The 16,085-nt window shown below is 33.3% G+C and overlaps 1 long non-coding RNA gene across 8 annotated transcripts; it reads left to right on the top strand.

The window, feature by feature from the left end:
• The first annotated feature begins 2,882 nt into the window (after positions 1 to 2,882).
• On the top strand, positions 2,883 to 6,262 carry LOC120081269. Of its 8 annotated transcripts, XR_005482755.1 has the most exons (8): positions 2,883 to 3,311; positions 3,447 to 3,534; positions 3,844 to 3,934; positions 4,084 to 4,283; positions 4,576 to 4,639; positions 5,406 to 5,475; positions 5,878 to 6,008; positions 6,094 to 6,262. It is a non-coding gene; the product is annotated as an uncharacterized LOC120081269 (long non-coding RNA). The 8 variants fall into 8 exon arrangements; XR_005482750.1 differs by having other exon boundaries at positions 4,084 to 4,953; XR_005482753.1 differs by having other exon boundaries at positions 4,084 to 4,639.
• The last annotated feature ends 9,823 nt before the right edge of the window (positions 6,263 to 16,085 follow it).

The raw sequence follows: 16,085 nt of genomic DNA on the forward strand, positions 1-16,085 counted from the left end.
ATTTTTTTTTCCCTAACTCTTTAAATAATCATGTTAACAAATAGAGGAAGTATGTTAACTACCAACCAATTTTTAAGATAAATTGTGAAAAATAGCACCTTTAGATTTTCACCTTACAAAATTAGTATGTTTTTTTTGAAAATTCATAAAAATAGTTTTTCTCGGTCCATCTCGGGTGAGATGACCACCGAAAATTAGTTAAAAAATAACCTTTTTTCAACTTATCGATTATTTTGGGCCTCTCGGTACATCTCGCCGGATTATACACCGAAATTTGCTATTTTTTTTGTAATTTTTCCAAATCTTATAGTATTTTCAAATTTTCTCCAATTTCGATTATGTTTACTAAATATTATATCAAATTATTACAAATTTTCAAATATTTAGCATAATTTATGTTTCCAAAATTTTATGAATTTCCAAAATTCCAAATGTGTTTTCCAATTATCAAATTAGATTGTCCAAATCGATTCAACATTTTTAAATTTTGGGAAAGATCAAATTTTTCGAAAAATCGGGTAAGATTTGGGATATATATAGAATCTTGATAATTCTGCCCGAGATTTCATCGAGAAAACTCAAAATATAAATTTCGGTGTTAGTTATGTCCGGGATTTCATCAAGAAAGCTAAAATATATAGAATCTCGATGTTATTTGGTTCGAGATTAGCACCAACATGCATATAATCTCGATGTATAGTATAACGAGATGTACCGAGAAAGCCTCAAACAATCGATAAATTGGAAAAAGATGATTTTTTAAGTAAAATCTCGTAATTGATTTCGTTCGAGATTGATCGAAAAAAATTATTTTTACGAGTTTTCAAAAAAGATACTAGTTTTATTAGATAAAAACTTAAACGTATCATTTTCTAATTTTTAATTAATGTTCAAATACCTTTTAAGACCACCTTTTTAAGGTCAATAACTAAATTGGTGTTTAAAACTTTCATACGAAATAGTAAGAGAGCAAATGTGTATTTTATTCCATCCTACTTTAATTATACTAGTTTCATAACATATAAACAAACAGCTTGTAAGTCGGACTTATAAAAAAAGAATGTGTAAATTATTAAAATTAAAATGTTGTGCTTTTTTTCTTATTTGGAATTATGTGCATTCAGTTTTTATTTTTTCTAATGTTTCGGTTTGCTTTTACACATATCTAAATCAATATATAATCATATTATGTTTTTAGAACAGTGATTAATACTTAAATTAAACTATAATTTTTAAAACAACTCATATTAAAAAGGATAAAATGGTGACATCTTTAGCATAGTTTGATTGGTCAAAGATTATATATCTAGCTTTTAATTTTTCACTTTATATTTATTTTTTTCTTTTAAGAGAAATTTTCACCATGTTGAAGAAAGTAAAATAATATTTTTACATGGTCGTAGTCAATGACTAATCTTAAACTACCATTTCAACTATATACTTCAACCATTTAATACTTTAAAAAAATGGAAAATGAATAACTAAAAAAATAAAGACCAGGTTATAATAATAAAAATGTTGGGATATTATGTTATTTACGCAAGTAATCATTTTTTTATAGTCCACTACCTTGCTCCAATGATGTTAACTTCCAATCCTACAAAGTTCCAAAATTATTCAATTAATTTTTTTCAACCAATTTTTAGTAGATAATTGGCCTAATTAATGGTTATTAATAAAAATGAGGTGTTGAATTTTAGTAAGGCATATATTGGTAAATAATATTAGAGAAGATATTGGATAGAAACTAAATCTAAAAGATCTTCAAGATTCTTTTCCCTTTTCAAGGATCTTTCGATATGTTTTTTTTTTTTTTAAATTTATATATTTGATTACAAATAAATCGACAATTGCCATTAAAAATAAAATTAAATGAGTTGTTATGGGATTGGTTTTTTATATTTAAATATAATGCAATAAAATAAAATAAATTTTAAAAAATAAAAATAAAGTAAATAAATTGATAAAGATTATGTAATCTATGAAATCAAATGAATTTTATTTAGGTGAATTATTATATTTACCTAAAAATAAATTTTAGAAAATGAAAATCGATTAAAAACAAATATATATATGGTGGATATCATACCATCTATGAAACAAATTAAAAATTCAATAAAAGACAAACAAACATATCTTTCTTTCCCTAAATAAAAAATCAAAAAATTTATATACACATCAATTAAATTAAAAGTAGAAAAAATTGAATAAAACAAATCGAGATCACATATGAAATCATGTGGAGGGAAATGATGGGAAGTAATAGCCACGGTACGTTATTTGGCTCTGATCTTTTTCAAGATTATTTGATCTTTATTTGTTTTATTCCCATATCTTTCTTTCCCTACGCTCCTTTTCTATTTTCAAGCAAAATAACAAAGCAAACAAAAGTAAATAAGTTATTAATTTCAGTGAACCATTTAAATAAACTCCTAAATCAAATCCATCCCAAAAGAAAAAAAAAAAACAATAATAATACACACAAACACACACCTGCAAAAAAGACAAACAAACAAAATATTTCAATACAAGCCACTTGTTTCCAAAAAAAAAAGAAGAAGAAGAAGAATAAAAAAAAAGAAAGAATTAAATGGTGTAAAACAAATTGATAGAGATTGTATATTCTATGAAATCAAATGAATTTAATTGTTATATTTAAATTCAAATTTGCATAAAACAAATATGATGGATACACTACAAGAATTTTAGGCTTTAGTGTCGATTGAAAAAGGTGATATCGGATGTATAATGTCGGTTTAAAAAAAAAAGGATCTTTAATGTTAGTTTTAAACCGACATTGAAGATGGGCTACAATGTCGGTTTAAAACCAAAATTAAAGGCCTCTCATTTTTTAAAGCTTTATTAAAAATTATATTCTTCATTTCATATCAAATCTCCTCTCTCCTAATTTCACTCCTCTCTTACCAAACCTTCTCTTCTCCTTAGCTTGGCTGTGCTAATCACTTCCAATCGTCATCGTCACCGGTGTTGCTTGGATCTCCATCGTCGTGGCTTCTTCCCTGTGGTGGGTCATTGTCATAGGTGTTCTCCAGTTGTTTTTTTGTCGTCGCGTGGGCGTTCTCCGGTTGTTTTTCGTCGTTGCATGGGTGTTCTCCAGTTGGTTTTCGTCGTCGCGTGGGCATTCTCCGGTTGTTCCGTCGCATGGGTGTTCTCCGGTTAGCTCGTCGTTCGTCCAGTCGTGGAGGTGGAGGTGGGTCCAGTCGTGGAGATGGTTGTTCGCCGTTCGTCATACAATTTGATAAATCTGAAGGACTACTTTCATGGTTGAGGTCTTCACAGATCTTTTTAAGGTAAACACGTTCTTCTTTTTCTTTTTATCCTATAAAACATTCAATACGTAAATTTGTGACTTCTTGAATGTCAAATACAACATAATGGAAGGAGAAGAGTCCCTGTAAAGATTTTCACCAGAGGTTATTGTACAGGATCCAAAGATTAAAGAACAGTTGCCCTGCTTCCACACTTGATTTTATTTCATGGAACTATAGATTATTCCATACCATCAGATGCCAGGTAAATTGTCTTTTTCACAAGTCTTGCTATATTTTATGCGTGAGAAATGGAGCTAAGTATGAACAAAATAGCATTCAAGGTGTATTTTACTGCATTATTATATGAACGAGTTCTTTTGCCAGAAGTGTTCTTCTCCTTAGCCTCTCAAATTGTAAAATAGCCCAAAATCTTTTGTTTTAAAATCTGAAGAAATTTCAATGTTAGTTTGAGAATTCAACTTGTTATTTGAGCTTGCTAGAGGTACAGGTATGCTAATATTTCTGCAGACATACATAATTTCTTTTTTTTTTTGGGTTTTAATTTGTGTAGTAAGAGCTTTGTAGGGGTGCTTGAAAAAGTTGGAGTAAACGTTGGAACAGTTTTAGACAAAGAAAAGACACATACAGATTTGTTTGTCCAGGTGAGAGTAAAACATTTTTTTATGCTTCTCTTGGTGCTGTAATAAAAGTAAATTGCATTACACTTCTGCCTTTTATTCAAATCACAAACATACCTAAGACCTTATAATGCCTAGATGTGGGTTTTAAAAATTTTCTCAAATTCTCATAGGATACGATGAGAGGTGGTAAAGATTAGTTGGTTGAAGATTTGATTTTCATCATTCATGAAAATGATAGGGATGCACTTGCTACAGATGCAATGGCTCACCAAAGGAGGCATCTCGTACCAAAGTTATTGTTGAAGTTAGCACGTAATGTTAGCCCATTTTGATCTGCTAACTTGATTACTTGGTTGACTAAGCTTGATTGGTGAGTTTCGGGTGTTATTTCATTAATTTTATGTTTTGTTTCAATGATTAAGTTTCTTGAAATTTGTTAATGTTGGAATGAAATTAGTTAAAAAATATGTACTTGGTTGATAGTCTTCTTTGGTGTGGTTCAAGTGTAATCAAAATCATTTTCTTTCAATTATATATAAACTAATTTGGTCTTACTTGGTTGATTAAGCTTGATTGATGTGATTCAAGTGTTATTTCATTAATTTTATGTTTTGTTCCAATGATTAAACTTCTTGAAATTTGTTAATGTTGGATTGACGTAGTTGACTAGAGAACAGTTCTTAAAGCTTATGGATTGTGGGTTGTTTGAGTAGTTTGCTTGAAAAGGTAAATTTTTTTTTTTTATATTAGCAAAATTCTTTGAATGCTTCTAAAGTTTTGGATTAGATTTAGTGTTGGAATGCTACGACTATCCTGCAGTTATGGTAGTCATAGCTTAGTTGTTTATGACTTCCATTGAGTGGTTTATGGTAGTGAAACTTCTTAGGCATCCTTTGGTAGTTTATATTTATGCATTATTTGTCTAAATGCCGGTTGCACTATGGTAATTTGTGGGTTATTCATGCATTGTGGGTTAGGTTAATTCTTCATTATTCAAGATAGGAAGATTGCATTGGACATGTTTTAAAACTGCTAAGGAGGTAAAAATCTTGCTTGGGTTCATAAAGTTTGTTTATTTTCATTAAGTTGTTTGAGTTTATAAGCTTATGAATTCATGGTGGTCATCCAACTTTGCCTTCTTTCGATGATCTGTATCATAAGCAACAATTTTCTTTCTTTATTAATTTATTTTTCAAATGCTTTGCTCTTCTTAACAAAATAGTTTATATTCATTCCATTGGATAGGACCATTTGCTTTTCTGCTTGAATGTCCCTTTGTTAAGAGTGTGTGCTTGTGATATGACATGTTTTTGGATGTTTTGCTTGTTAATTGATTCTTGAATGTCCCTTTTATTCATTATTAGCTTTTCTTGAAATATTTATAGAAAGAGTCTAACTCTAAGGATACGGTTTATTGTGATATTTGTTTGGATTGATGGAATTTTGAACTTTGTTGAATTTTTATTTTTTGGCTTTTTTTTTTCATTGATAGGAACCGAGTCCATGAATCTGGAGGTATAAGATCGAATGCCCATGTGACAACTTTTGAGATTTGAAGTCAAGTGAGTAATTAGATATGAGTTTTTGTAAATCATTGTTGTTTATGTTTGAATGTCTGAAGAAACCTACAAGGAGAGTTTTTGTAAATCATTGTTGTTTTTGTGACAACTTTTGAGATTTGAAGTACATTGTAAGCTAAATTTGCTTATTGATATATGTGTTCTTGAATATTCATTTTTTGGGAATTTTGATAGTTCTGTTGAGAACAAGTGGTGTGGAATATTTTTGGGAGTGTGTTTCTTTGAACATGTTCAAGGTAAATTTTTGGTTTTGTTGTGGTAGCATCGTTATGCTGCCGAAAATTTTTCATCGTCTTCGTAGCTCATATCTAGGTAACCATCTTCAAGATATTGAAAAAGAAAATTCTCTTATTTATTCAACTATTGAGTTTTCTTGTTTTGCAGGTGCAACAAAGGAGTAAAGATTTGGTATCACAACCTCTTTATGCTTTTTCTTGGGGAACTCTAGATCCAACATATTCACTACAAGAATTTTGTCTTGAATATACCACTTATGCACATTCTCAATAAACACGGTTAGTTGAATATTAATTCTGATCACATTTTCACTTTCAATCCTTTGTCTTAAACCTTTTTTGTGTGTGATCCTTTGAATAATAGTGGTCAGACAAAGATGCCTATAATCAGACACTACTGAAGCTGGAGGGTCTGTTCAAGAAGAATTATGAAGGGATCCATACTTACCAAGTGGAGAGAGACAGTAAACTTATAATGTTTGTATTACTTGTAATTTGTGTTTTCAAGGCCTGAATTATTGTATGACCTTTTAAATTTTAATTTTATAGCAGAATTTGTGGATTAAATGTAATAGATTTACAATCCATACATGAATAATATGTCATACGTGCTTCGTTGTAGTAGTTATAATGTTTGATGATGATGTGTCATGTTATCCTTTTTTATCGACATTAAAAATGGATTGGACAATGGCATTAAAAAAAATGGACAATAATCGTAAAAAACGGACAATAATTTTGGATTTTAATGTCGGTTTAAAATTGACATTAAAATTGGTTCAAAATCGACATTAAAAGGCTTTAATGCCGGTTGACAACCGACATTGAAGGTCGTGTTATAAAAGGTCATATATAATCTATGAAATCAAATATTCATATACACTGCAATTAAATTAAAAAATAGAAAAATTTGAGTAAACAAATCACATAATCTTCAAATCCATGAGGGAATTAATAGCTAATGTTTTGATTCTTTTATGTTATTTTGCATCTTCATTTGTTTCAATGAAGTTACTAAAATCAATGCATATATTGCCCTGATCTCTCCTTATACATATATTCTTAAATCACACACACATTTGCAGAAAACAAATAAATAAAATATTTACATGAATTACTAAAATCAATGAACATATTGTCTTGATCTGTCCATGTAAATAAACTCTTAAACTCCTAAATCAAATCCTTAAAAAAAAAAAAACACACACACATACACATACTTAAAAAAGCAAACAAATAAAATATTTTGATAAAACACCCAAAAGGATTGCTAAAAAAAAAAACTACCTGTTTGAAAACGTTTAGGCCGAAGATCCATGCTCCAATAAGAAAAATTTCTTCCTCTATTCATCATAAGATCCAATGGCCTCGTGAAAAAATTTCCATTTTCAAAAGTGATCTTCTATTCCTCTCATGAAATTAGAATTTCTATTGGAGAGTGAAATGAGATATTAGAGAGAATTTCTCTATAACTGAATCTTGGAATCCCAATAGAGGAAGTTATATATATGCACCTATTTGTAGAGTTTTTTTTGTTGGAAAAATTTCGTTTGACTTGACATGTCCTTTCATAAATGAAGTGTCTTACCTAGAGATGTCCAATTTTCCCACGGGATGGGGTCCCATAGGGCCCCGTCCCGAACGGGGCGAGGAATGGGGGAGGGAGTGGGGAAAAAAAATTCCCCGTGAGCTAAATGGGGATGGGGAAGGGGAATGCATTCCCCGTCCCCACCCTCGACCCCGCCCCCGCCCCATTCCTCGTCCCCGCCCCGATTAGCTTTTATATATTTATTTAGTATGGTTATCTAATATTATGTTTATTAGTATATAAAATATTACATTTAAATTTCAAATTTGATTATTTATTGGGAAACATAATGAATATATTTAAATTTAGATTATATATGTGAATAATTTGATTTATATTTATTTATTTCTATTAAAAAAATTAATTAACTTTTTTAGGCCAAAATTTGAGTAATTTATCTTTAAATTCAAATTGTTCATAAAAACTAACCATAATAAACAATTTAGTGATAAAGTTAATTATTTAATTAAAATTTGCTCACATCAGTGATTTAAATTAATTAGCTTTTTACAAAAAAAAAAAAAAAAAGTAACGGGAAAAAATTTCCCGCGGGAATCCCCGCCCGATCCCCATGGGGTATTTCACGAGGATGGAGAATGAAATGGGAAGCAGGAACGAGGATGGAGAATGACATCCCAGCCCCGCCCAGCCCCATAGACATCTCTAGTCTTGCCACAGATGAGATATTAGAGAGAATTTCCCTATGACTGAATCTTGGAATCTCAAGAGAGGAAATTATATATATGTGCTTATTTGTAGAGTTTTTTTTCTTTTTTTTTTTTTGTTGGAAATATTTCGTTTGAATTGATGTGTTCTTTCATAAATGAATGTCTTGGCAGAGGTTTTAAATGTAAAAGACTTGAGGGTAAAATAGACATTTCAATAAATTGAAGGGCAATGAGGGAAGTTAAAAATTGCAACACCCCGAATTTCAGGAAACCTTAAGTCAATTGTCTCAAATTATTGAGTTTAATTTCCCTTTAATTTTTGGAATTAGGAATCAAATTGAGACAATTAAAAAGCTTTCTTGGTTGATTTGAATTTAATTGATTAGAGATTTGAATTAATTATTTGGATAATATTTGGTTTTATCTCTCTTAATTTTGGTTTTGGAGCCAAAATTAAGGTAATTTGAAAGCTTAATTGATTTGAGTATATTTGTTATGTGTTTTGTTAATCGAGGATTTGGAGAATTGAAAGATTCAAAATTTTAGTAGTGATAAGATTTGGAGGTCTAATTCGGATTGAATTTTAGTTTAATTAAGATAATTTGGGAATATGGAGTTTAAGTTAAGAAAAGTGGATAATTATTAGGGAGATTTAAAATTTAGATTTTATTTGGATTTAAGAATTTGTTTGGATTTAAGTTGGTGGATTAATTTTTTTTTTTTAGAAAATCAATAAAGGTGAGTGGAGGTGAAAAGATTAAAGATTGATATGATGGAATAAAATGATTAAATATAGATATATTTATATTTAATTTATTATAGGGAAAAGTAAAAGGAAAAGGTTTATATATGTATATATATGTATTAAATGCTCAACAGAAAGCATGCCAAAGGGGAAAAAAAGAGAAAACAAATTCACATTCTTCTTCTTCTTTGTGGTCAAGCCGCCTGAACCCCCCTTTGGTCGATGTCTCTTTCTCTCACTCTGGTTCGTCGTCGACGGTCTTCAGCGTTGTTGAGTCGTCGCCGATCGCGGCCCAATCGTCCGGCGAGACATCCACCTCCTTCAGTGCTTAGCGCGTGCTAGACTTTGCATCCATTGGTGGATGACCGTTGTTGGGCTTCGCCTGCACTCGACCTCTCTTCCAACAGTCGCGCGCCACATCGCTCCTCATCCGGTCAGTGGTCGACACCGCATTATCCACTAGTTCGTCCTTGTTTCTTGGTTTTTGTTGGGATTAGTGTCCTAATTCTTCCAGAGTCTCATAGTTTTTAAACTTTGTACACATTGTTATGAATAAAATAAGAGTTATTTTATTTTGCATTTACTCATATCCAATAAACAAAGATCAGTGGTTATTGTATTTAAACTTAAGCATGTATATGAGATATACAAGTGGATCATACCTTAAGTAATAACCTAAAAGGTCTGTAGTATAAGGATATATGAGAGATACCTTATCCTGGTGACACTACGGATACGACCCACTTTGTAGAGGTTTACAAGTGTTGTGAACTACTATAGGTGGTTTGATTCTGACCATTCATGTGGAGACATGTAAGCGGGGGTGTCCTATACAAAGAGTTTGTATAAGACCAGACCACGAGATGATTCCTCTCTTTATATAACGTCGTTGATACTTGAGACTTATATCATCTCACTATAAGGACCATAGGTGACATAACCTTAATCCTGAGTGTTTTGGAAATTCGTACCTTTGAGGGTGGTCCTTTGATTAGTATGGGTGAAAATGGCCAGATTGCCAACTCAACAAGCCTATCTTTTGGGGATTTGTCTAATTGGGGAGCTGGGAACTTAGTTACACAAGATGAAATTCACTCATTCTCCGAAGTAAGGGTAAATAGATAGATTGCTCCCTTAAGGGTTGATTTCGGGTCTTGAACATAGTGGTCACATCCTCTCTTTGGAAGAGAGGACTTAGTCATAGTAGGAATATAACTTATGTTCATTAGAGGAATTAATGGTACTTAAGGAGTTAGATGTAACTACAGGGGAAAATGGTAAATTGGTCTAGCTGTACTAACGAGTGATCTGTGAAGGGTAATCGAACTGTTAATTGATTGATATGGACACTAAAATATATCTGTAGTGAGGAGAGTGCAGTTATCGGTCTTTAGTAGAGTGTCCGATAGTTAACGGATGGGGATCCCATGACTAAAGAGTTTAGTCAATTATTTACGTACCATTGGAGCTTCAAGATACAGGTTCATAAGGTCCCCTTGGTAACTCAATGGATTCAAGTTAAGAATTAGTTATTGGGGTTGAGTTGAAATGTTCAAATTGACAAGAGAAAATTCAATTATATATGATATAATTGGTGTGATGTATGAGATACATAAAGTTGAGAATTAATGTAAATATGATTTACATTAAGTACCATAAAATAGAAAAAGAACCATGGTTTGTATGTTTCATGAGATGAAATATTAAAACTATAGGTTATAAATATAATATGGTAAGTTGGTTATCATATTTATTATTTTTCTCTAATAACCAATTGAGTGAGAGGTTATTGGTGATTTTTATGGTAACTGTGAGATTTTTATGGTTTTTATGGATGTTGATGAATGTTTACGGGTTAATTGCCTCTGTTTAAAGCTTTCTTTTCAATTACAAAGTGTTAATTTGTAAGGGCCCCTGTATTTTTAGGCATAATTAATAAGCAATCGAGTCTGTAATTCAAACTGTTTGAGTTTGTTGTGTTGTTCGTGATGAAGTTTTGAAGCATGGAGATGTAGTTCTCATCGGGGAAGAAGACCAAAGTTGGTCGTATCGTGTAGCTTGAGGTAAATGATAGTTGAGTTTTTACTAAACGATCGTTTAGCTAATGCTAAACGATGAGGTAAAGCGTTTACTCTATCGCGTAGCGTTGGTTGCCCAATCGTGTGGACACTGGAGGTAGACGATCATATAAAGCATTTGATGCTCATCGTTTATTAAAAGGCGCGCGTAATAAACGATTGTGTTAGTTAGCATGCCTCATCGCATAGTCACTGACTACACGATAACGCGGTATATGATACCTCGACTTGCTCAGCGATCGTTTAGACGATTGTGCTTCACCGCATCGTTGTTGTTTTAGATGATCCCTTAAGGCTTGCGTTGCACGATGCACGCTACATGATCGTGTGCCTCATGCTTCGTCGCATAGTCAAGGTACACGATCGTTGCTAAATGATCGTTTAAACTCAGGAAGCCTTGGTAAATGATTGAGTAAAGAGTTTACTCTCTCTTGTGTAGGCGATCATAAGGAGTTTGGTACATGATCAAGGAGACTTGTTTCTTCACCCGAAAGGTTCAAGACCCGGTTCACCTGTTTGAACCAGAGACTTTTTGCTATTTGTAATAGTTAACTTCTGTTTTTTTTTTTTTTTTTTTTTTTTTTTTTGAGGATTTGAGGCCAATTATCCTGATTCATCAACTTTTATTTAATATACATGAGATGTATGTTGGTTTATATGCCATAATGTATGATATATAGTTTTGAAACCCACCATAGGTTATGCAATTATTCATGCATCATATATTATAAGTGTTATAATATAGCTTTTGGCATGATGAAATTATAAGAGAGCATGCACATGCATCATGAAATATAAGAGTTATATTTTTGCATGTAGTAAGCATATTCATGCATCATCTTTATATTATAAGCATTATAGTATAAGGGTGAATGGAAGCATGTTTGCTTGATTCATTGCTTGGTTGTATAAGTGTTATATAAAAGTAGCAATGAATGAACAATGCATGGAGCATGATACTTAGGCTTATTTGTAAATGTTATGAATGCCTTGTATGTGTAGCTTTGCATTGTGTTGATTTTGGTTATTTCCTGTTATAAGCGTTATAATGGAAATTAGAAGTAAAATCAATAAGAAAGAGTTGCATACGAACTTAGGTGAACTCATGTTTTAAAAGGGTTTTAAAATTGGATTGAGATAGACCTAAGTTCAAGGTTCTAATGGGATTAGCAATCTAAGTTTAATCTTTTAAATCGATTTAATAGGATTAAATTGATTGGAATAAAAGATTAAAATTTTATTAAATCTATCTATAAGGTACCTTTTGTCTAAGGTGGGTTTTGTCTAGGCTGGGGTACTTAAGCTGACGGAAAAGGAACACCTTTACTTGGGAACCTACCTAGAAAGGTGAATTAGATAAATTTTCTACAAGCATGCGACAGTTGATCAAAGACTTTGTTAAAGAGTTTAATGGATGATAATCAAAAGTAGTTCAACTTTCCAAGGTAAAAGTTACTCTTGGGCAAACCTAAAAAGTCACTTAGTTAAAATTCTTAGCCATGTTTTTTTCTAAGTAAACTAAACCCTAGGTTATAAAATACTCAGTGAACGGAGGATATATATATATATATATATATATGATACGTCAATGATTCCACTCATGTTTCTCTCTGAATGTTCATGCCGTGAAATTTATGCTTGGCCTCGTGGTGCCCTGGGAGCATCCCCCTTCGGATGGTGTTTGTATGAGTTAATATCAAGGTGGACGGAGAGAATGTTTATAGTAAGTGGGTGAAGGGTATGTGTCAACACGTCCTGCGGTCTCCTTCATTGGTTCGCACCTTGAGATCATTCTTGCGTTCCCTCGTGGCACCCTGGGAGCATCCCCCTTCAGATGGATTTTGTGTAGTTGGTCAATATCAAGGTGAACTCCAGAAATGGATAGGGTCACTTTAGTTTTTTCCCCAATTGGATCTTTTTCCTTTAGATTGGCTGCTTGGGGCGGAACTCTAGGGCCTAAAATGACGGGTCACACTTACGGGAAATTGTTAAGCAAGTTAATGATCTCTTGACCAAATCAATGATGGCTAGTCGTTATAGGAGCAAGAGTTGTTTAGGTATTAATGACTGGTTAAGAATGTCTCAATTCAGAGGAAGGATAAATTGACCACCCTTCGGCGGCTTTTGTCCTAAACCTTTGAAGCGTCACTGCGAAACTAGATGTCGCATGGGGTTCATTTTAGTTTTGTTAAACTGTATTGGATGTTGTATATTTTTCAATGAGTATTTGCTTAAAACCTAATGTAGGTCAATGTGTTTCTTTTTCAGCAACATGAATGTTTTTCCATTAAATTCCTCTAGTATGACCGATTTCATACAGTGGAAAGAGTCCGTTAAAACATATTTCGTGGTAAACGACCTCGAGTTTGTTATGATTGAGGAGTGTCCTCAAGTCCCAACCCTTGATGCACCGCGAAATGTTCATAATGCATATGAGGTGTGGATGAAGGCTAATTCATTGACCTGAATTCACATTTTGGCTAGCATACCCGATGCTATGGCCAAAAGGGTTGAGAACATGGTCATTGCACATGAGATCATAGACTTGTTACAAGAATTGTTTGAACGTCAGTTCTTACTTTTCGAGCACAAAGGGATGGATGACAAAGAAACCAGTAGTGTCAATTCCCAAGTTAACCTCTAAGAAGAGAAAGCAAGTGTTGCTAACTCTGTTAAAGTTCATCGAAATGGAACTTAGAGCTTATTTTGGTTCTGATACTGATCCCATCACTCTCCAAAAGAGGAGAAAGTATAAAGACAGTAAATGTGATTTATTGGTCTTGGAGACATGTTTGGTAGAGAATGATGATTCTGCCTGAATCCTTGATTCGGGTGCTACTAACCACGTCAGTTTTTCCTACCAAGGATTTAGTCCCTGGCAAACGTTGCCACAGGGAGAGTTGAATCTTCAAGTCGGTATTGGTGAGATTGTTTCAGTTGTTGCCATAGGCAGGCTGTAGTTATTTTTGGACAAGAAACGTTATCTGTTACTGGATAATGTTTTTGTAGTTCCTCATATCAAGAGGAACTTAATTTCGGTTTCTTGTCTCATTGAACAAGGCTATACCTTCTCCTTTTCTGAGAGTAAAGTGTTTATCTTCAAGAATGGAATGGAGATTGGTTTTGGTTCAATGGAAAACAACTTATATGTACTAAGGCCGTTAATCATAATAGCATTGCTTAATACTAAAATGTTTAGTATGGCAACAACAGCTAAAAGACCAAAGGTTTCTTCTAAGGAAAATGCCCATCTTTGGTATCTACGGTTAAGTCACATCAACCTCAATAGGATTAAGCAGTTCGTGAAATGTGGACTTCTAAAGAGTTTAGAAGAAAACTCATTGCCAGTGTGTGAATCATGCCTTGAAGGCAAGATGACCAAACAACCTTTTACTGGAAAAGGTTATAGAGCCAAGGAAACCTTGAAGCTTATACATTCAGGCCAAGGTGGTCTGATGAGTGTTAGGGCTCGAGATGGGTATGAATATTTCATTTTTTTCGTAGATGATTATTCAAGGTACGAGTATCTCTACCTAATGCAACGTAAGTCTGAAGCTCTTTACAAGTTCAAGGAGTATAAGGCTGAAGTTGAAAACTTGTTAGGTAAGAAGATAAAAACACTACGACCTGATTGTGTTAGAGAGTATATGGACCTCGAATTCCATAACTATATGATAGAACATGGAATCACGTCCCAACTTTTGGCCATAGGTACACCTCAGCATAATGGTGTATCAGAAAGGAGAAACAGAACATTGTTGGACATGATTCGGTCTATGATGAGTTATGCTCATCTTCCAGACTCGTTTTGGGGATTTGCAATGGAGACTGTATGTTACATTCTAAACAACGTTCCCTCGAAAAGTATTTCTGAAACACCTTTTAAGCTTTGGAAAGGCCGTAAAGGTAGTTTACATCACTTTAGGATTTGGGGATGTTCGGCCCACGTGCTTTGACTAACCTGAAAAAGTAGGATATGCGTTCGAAAGTTTGCCTCTTTGTAGGCTACCCTAAGGAAATAAGGGGTGGATACTTCTATGATTCAATTAAGAATAAAGTGTTTGTTTCTACAAATGCTATTTTCTTGGAAGAAGACCACATCAGGGATCATAAACCATGAAGTAAGCTTGTTTTACATGAGATTTCTAGTGAGACTACTAAGGGTTCAACAAGAGTTGTTGAATAGACCGATAGATCAACAAGAGTTGTTGATGTCAATACATCTAGTCAACCATCTCAAAAGTTGAGACTGTCTTGACGTAGTGGGAGGATTATGAACCCACCAGATCGCTATATGGGTTTTCCTGAAGCCCAAAACATCATATATGATAATGGGGTCGGGGATCCATTGTCTTGTAAGCAAGCAATGGAGTATGTTGATAATGATGAGTGGATTAAAGCCATGAACCAGGAAATGGAGTCTATGTACTTCAATAATGTCTAGAAACTTGTGGATCGGCCTAATGGGGTAAAACCTATAGGGTGTAAGTGAATCTAGAAGAGAAAATGAGGTGTAGATGGAAAGGTGCAAACCTTTATGGCTAGACTCATGGCAAAGGGTTATACCCAGGTCGAGGAAGTGGACTATGAGGAAACTTTCTCATCTGTTGTCATGTTGAAGTCTATCCGGATACTCTTGTCAATAGCCACATTTTATGATTATGAGATATAGAAAATGCACGTCAAGACTGCCTTTCTTAATGGTAATCTTGAGAAGACCATCTACATGGCTTAATTAGAGGGGTTCATTGTTCCAGATCAAGAGCAAAGAGTTTGTAAGCTTAATAGGTCCATTTATAGGCTGGAACAAACGTCTAGATCGTGGATTATTAGATTTGACAGTGCGATCAAATCGTTTGGCTTTGATCAGAATGTTGATGAGCCTTGTGTTTACAAGAAAATCATCAACAGCTCAGTAGCTTTCCTAGTACTATATGTGGATGATATCCTACTCATTGGGAATGATGGAGGCTTTCTGACTGACATTAAAAAGTGGCTAGCCGCCCAATTCCAAATGAAAGATTTGGGTGAGGCGCAAAATGTTCTAGGGATCTAGTGTTAGGGTTGATGCCCTAAAATCTCGTGTCCAATAGTTTATAAACAGTTTGTACGAACGCTTGTGTTGTATAATATATGATATCTTACTTCACATCTTGTATTTTGCTCAGTTGCATGTTTTATTTGCTTTACCACAAACCAATAAACTTTAAATCCTTAGTTATCTATATGTAACTCAAGCATGTATGTGGTGACATACAAGTGGATCATGTCTTGAGT

This window comes from Benincasa hispida, chromosome 7, assembly GCF_009727055.1.
Source record: "Benincasa hispida cultivar B227 chromosome 7, ASM972705v1, whole genome shotgun sequence".
NCBI classification, from domain to species: domain Eukaryota; kingdom Viridiplantae; phylum Streptophyta; class Magnoliopsida; order Cucurbitales; family Cucurbitaceae; genus Benincasa; species Benincasa hispida.